The following is a 5,885-nucleotide window of genomic DNA, read 5'->3' as shown; positions in this document are numbered from 1 at the left end:
GCAACATTGGCCTATAAATATAGGCACGATGGTAATCCGAAGGCATCCCAAATCACATGGTATCAGTATCATTTGGAGTGAGGGGGTTTGGGTCTACAATGGTTTTGGGTTTGACTTACTGTACCTTGTTTCTTTTTAATTATTTTAATAGTGAAATATTGTTTTCTGTTTTTTTTCAAAAAATAAAAGCTTCACCATCACACTTCTTTAGTTAAATTTTTTTTTTTTGTCATGTCATAAATGAATTTTAGACAAATTTATAACAAATCTCCACCTTGACTAAAAAAACTCTCCAAAAAATTTCTCGTTGAATAGTACCATATTTGTGAACAGTACCCGAATAGTATTTATACACAATACATGAACCAAACTTTGATATCAATTTGTTATAAAATAAGGATCGAATAGGAGTTTATGAGAACAAGAGAAAAATAATGTCAAGAAAAATAAATAGGCATACACAAACGAGACAAGGATTTATACGTGGTTCACCCTCACAAATGGGCAATGATGATTCGTATCACTATAAAGAAGAAGATTACAAACTGAAGAACGTTTTGATTTTTACTCACAATAATCTCTCTTCTCACACTACTTACTCACCAACAAAGAAGACTCACTCAACACTCAAGAAATACTCCAAATAGTATATGGTTTACATAAAAAAGAAAAAACCACCCAAATACAAACTTTAACTCTCTCTTGAAGATTGTACACACAAAAGGATTTTCTCATACACACAAAACCAATATACTCCCTTGATCCATATATTGTCTTGCTCTCGGATGCCTCTCAGATGCTTTAAATCGAATGAGTGCAAGGTTATTTATAGCCAAAAATATACTTGGATATTATAAAGCTTCATTTAGAAGACAAATAACACTTACTGCCCAAGAATAATTCTTGCTGCCCAAAAATAATTCTTGCTACCCAAGAATTTCAAAGCTAAGGAAGCTTCACCATCACACTTCTTTAGCCAAAAATTTTTTTTGCCATGTCATAAATAAATTTTAGAAAAATTTATAACCCACGTAAATTCTTGTCTCGTTTGTGTATTTGTTAGTTTTTAATTATGGTGCTCAGGGATGGACCAAAAAAAATTATGTGTAATGTTTTAAGTTTTTACATATATATATATATATATATATATATATATATATATATATATATATATATATATATATGTTAAGTTATTAGATTTTTAAAAGCCAGTGGGCCCCACCAATATTTTAACCACCACAAAAAGGCCATAAGGCCATTATGTAAACCCATTAGCTTCTCTCTCTCTCTCTGCTGCATCATTTTACTCTCGGCATTTCCGTTTTTTTTTTTTTTTTTTTTTTTTTTTTTCTCTCTCTCTCTCTCTCTCTCTCTCTCTTTTTGCATTTTCAAGCTTTGATCTCACTCTCACCAATTGAAATTTGGTAGAACCTTGTGAAGTAAAGTCGGAGAGCTCGTCGAGGCCTTCAATTTGATAGGAGCCAATCATCATTTGGTGCACTCTAGGGATTTCGAAATTCTAGGGTTCTTGGGCTCAAATTAGGGGTTTTCATCAATTTGAGGTAGGGGTGCTCTAATCCACTAATTCTTGCATTTCTTGTGAATTTTTTTCCCTTAATTTGACTTAAGCATGCCCACTTTTTATTTTTTTGTGATTATGTTTATTAAGGTTATTTATATTGATGGTGATAAATGTGTGTTATGTGCTAATTGAGCTTATTAGTATGATGATTTTTAACTTGTAAAGAAGCATGCTTAGTGTTGGTTTGTTTTCATGATTTTCAATTGTTATGACAATTTATGTTATGACTATGGAAATGAATTTGTGAATTTTATATTTAAATTACTAGTAAAATGAGAAATGAGAATATGAGTTGTCCATTTTTAGTAACTTATTAATTTATTGAAAAATGTATGTAAAAACTGTATGGTTGAATTGATGAAATGAAGTATGAAGCATTTATGCATCCATTGGGAAGAAATAGGGGGAAAAATGTTTTAAAATAAATGAATTTGTTCTTGGAAAAAAATATATATATATTTTTTAAAGGAGTTTGCGAAAACCGGACGTCTAGGAGGCGCCTAGTGGTCCGTGATGTTAGTATAGTCTAAAAAGGAGCATTGTTGAGCTAACTAGGCTGGATGCGACACCTTGGAGGTGTCTTGTGGTTGTGGATAGTTAGTCAACCCTCCATTCGTGACACCTTGGAGATGCCTTGGGTCGGATTACACTAACGATTTTGGAAGTTGAAACGGAAATGTTTCGGAAGATGGGAAGTGACATTTGCATGACATTGCACTTCATGATATTATGGTAAACTTGTGATTGGTTGATATTTATTACATACTTGTTATTGTATTTTGAGAATGTGCATTTCCCTATAGCATGATCCGTTCACTTTTTATCTATTCATTGTATGGATTCACGGGGATATAAGAAGTGTGTTTTAGACACTTCCTACTGAGCTTATGCTCACCCCATTATTTTTAACATTTTTCAGGATATGGAAAAGAGGTGGCGGACGACGGTCCACCACAGGTTTAGACGAGCTTGAAGATCTATTCTATTTTGTTATCTTTTGTATTAGACTCTAGTATTTTGTAAATGTAATATTAACTACCTTGTGAAACTTTAGTTTAATTAGTATAATGTTATAAGTTATGGACTTTTACATTCTTACTGCATTTTGGACTGTAAATTGATGTAACTAAAGTGTATCCCTTGTTTGGATGAGATAGAGGAACAGGACTTCTGTATGTATGTAGCCATTTTGGGAATGTAATATAATATCTATATTGTGCGTTGGGACAGGATATGTTAGATTTAAGGCCCAGTGAGGCCATTGCGTTTATTTTTTTGTATTTCAACAGGTCGTAGAAGGACTTTTTCTGTGGAGGTCATGCCGAAATTTTTTATATATATATTTTTTGTTATTTTGGTATCCTTTTGGGGCGTTACAAATTTGGTATCAGAGCGATGGTTCAAATACCATTAGGACGACGGGTAGAGGCCTACCTAGGATTGCATGGGGAGTTGAGTTATTTGTTTACTTGCTTAATTGCTTACGTGATTGCATGCCTATATGCCTATGTGTTAAGGTGCTTAATTATTTGAAAGGCATGCTTAATTATTTAACTGCTTATATGATTATGTGTTAAGTGCTTAAAGTTGTTGTATATTATTAGCATGATCACGTTTATCATTAGTTAGGTATTCTGGGAGTATGGAAGATGCTTATGTGTCTCCATTCTTGTCAAGTCACTCGTGTGAGGACTCCATTCTCATGCGTATTTTAGTGTCATCATTATTGATCCGTTTCCTTTTTCTTATAGCTTCATGGCAACACGAAGGGATCCCGGGGAAAGTTCTAGCTCCAATCCCGTGGAAAGGGATTAAGAGCAAATTGAGGAAGATATCTTGTTGCGTGATTTGGTCCCACTAAGAGGGGGACAAGCGAGGGGGACCGTTGATCCACCTTTTCAGATAAATGAGGAACAATTGCAGTTGGTCGTTTAGACAGCTCTTTTCAAAGCATTTCGACCGGCAGGTGCATCATCATCACAGTTTGTGCCACCACCGGCACCACCACCACCACCACCACCTTTAAAGACAAATGAGATGAATGATACTATTTATCACATTGCAAAGTTCGTAAAATTGATGCCAACTCTGTTTAAGGGCGGCCCAGATCCGCTTGTTGCGGATAGTTTCATGGATAGGGTGGAGAAGCATATTAATGCCATGAATTTGGCAACAGACAAGTTGAAGATCACATTGGCAACTTACAATTTTGTGGGCGATGCTGAGATCTGGTGGAAGACCGTTTCTCACACCCATAATCTGGATACAATGACTTATGATACATTCAAGAAATTGTACTATGAGAAATACTTTCCGGTGCCGAAGCGGAAGGAGCTAAAGAAGGAGTTTGATGGGTTGAAGCAAGGAAACATGATAGTTACAGAATATGAGAACAAGTTTATGTCACTTTTGAGGTTTGCACCTGGGATTGCTAATGATGAGGAAAGAAAGATAGAGAAATTTATTGATGGCCTTGATCTTACCATTAGGCCAATTGTAGTTGCTTCAGAACCGACAGAGTATGCAAAAGCAATGCGAAAGGCTTTAGTGATTTAGGCTGAGAGCAAAGACAGCAAGGCTATCAGGGAGTCCTACAATCACAACAGGGGTATAAGTGCTTTCTCCAAGGGACAATCAAGTAAGAAGGAAAAATATGAACAGTCAGGGTTCAGGAGATAGCAGCCAGTCAGATCCGCACCCACAGCTTCAGTGTCCATTGGGTCTTCTAGACCGTATGTTACTTGTTTAAGATGTGGGCAGTTGGGGCATTACAAGTCCCAATGCACTCAGACTCAGGTAGCTCAAGTTATTTGTTTCAAGTGTGGGTAGCCATGGCATCATAAGTCCCAGTGTACTCAGATTCAGGTAGCGTCTGGTGGATGTTTCGAGTGTGGCCAGCAGAGCCATAGAGTGAAAGATTATCCACCGCGGGGCAGTAGTTTGGGCAGAGGTGGAGGTTTACAGCAGAGGCAGATGCAGTCTGTCACAATTCAGTCAAGGTTTTGACTGCCACCACCACCTCAGCCGTCTTAGCCAGTCATGTCAGCCCAGAGTTCTCGACTGGGTAGGGGAGTTTCTTCGAGTGCACCCACTCAACAGTCTGGTTATCAAGCAGGCGATTCTCAGGGGTAGAGGAGCCAGGGTCGCATGTTTGCACTCACTCCAGCCGAGCCATCATCCAATCCTTCAGTTATCAGGGGTATGTTTCTTGTGTCCTATTCTTGGGCTCGTATATTGTTTGATTTCGGTGCTTCTTATTCATTCATTGCTTTATCATTTGCACGGGCATTTGGTTTGGAGGTCAGTCAGTTAGACAGACTATTTTGTGTTGACACGCCTATCAGGGGTTCAGTAGCTCTTAGTAGAGTTTGTATGAGTTGTTCCATCACGATTGCCGGACGTGTTCTTGAGTTCGATCTCATCTTTTCGAGATGACAGGGTTTGATGTCATACTTGGGATGGACTGGTTGTCATCCTTCAGAGCTGTCATTGATTGTTTCAGGAGTAGAGTTTCAGTGTGTACCCCGGATGGGGATTGTTTCTATTTTGTGGGAGATCGGTGTGATCCTCTCACTCATTCATTCTATGGTGTTAGGAGTCGGGATCGGCAGACGTTCTTTTTAGCTAGCCTTTTTGTCGATGATGATGTGAAGTTTTGTGGGGTTGATTATCCAGTTGTTGTGCGCGATTTTCTGGATGTGTTTCCGGAGGACTTGACTGAGTTGCCTCCACACTGAGAGGTGGAATTTGCTATTGATTTGATGCCTGGTACCGTGCCAATCTCTATGGCACCGTATCGTATGGCACCAATTAAATTGGAAGAATTGAAGAAACAACTTGACGAATTGAGGATGAAAGGTTTCATCCGACCGAGTGTGTCACCGTGGGATGTACCGGTCTTGTTCGCTAAGAAGAAAGATGGTTCTTTGAGGTTGTGCTTTGATTACTGAAAGTTGAATCATGCCACCATCAAGAACAAGTATCTTTTGCCAAGGATAGATGATTTATTTGATCAGTTGAGGGGAGCCAGTTGTTTTTCGAAGATCGACTAGAGGTCAGGTTATTATCAGTTGTGGGTTAGAGAGGAGGATATTCCAAAGACTGCTTTCCGTACTCGGTATGGACATTATGAATTCCTTGTTATGCCTTTTGGTCTGACTAACACACCAGCAGCGTTCATGGATCTAATGAACCGTGTCTTCCACTATTACTTAGATCAGTTTGTGATAGTTTTCGTGGATGACATTCTTGTGTATTCACGGACCCGGGAGGAATATGAGGTCCATTTGAGTATAGTGTTGCA

Source organism: Cornus florida, unplaced genomic scaffold (assembly GCF_030987335.1).
Source record: "Cornus florida cultivar Cherokee Brave unplaced genomic scaffold, ASM3098733v1 CherokeeBrave_3.0.0_Hap2_Chr09, whole genome shotgun sequence".
In the NCBI taxonomy this organism is placed as follows: domain Eukaryota; kingdom Viridiplantae; phylum Streptophyta; class Magnoliopsida; order Cornales; family Cornaceae; genus Cornus; species Cornus florida.
The sequence above is the reverse complement of the archived record's forward strand: the minus strand, read 5'-3'. Positions refer to the sequence as shown.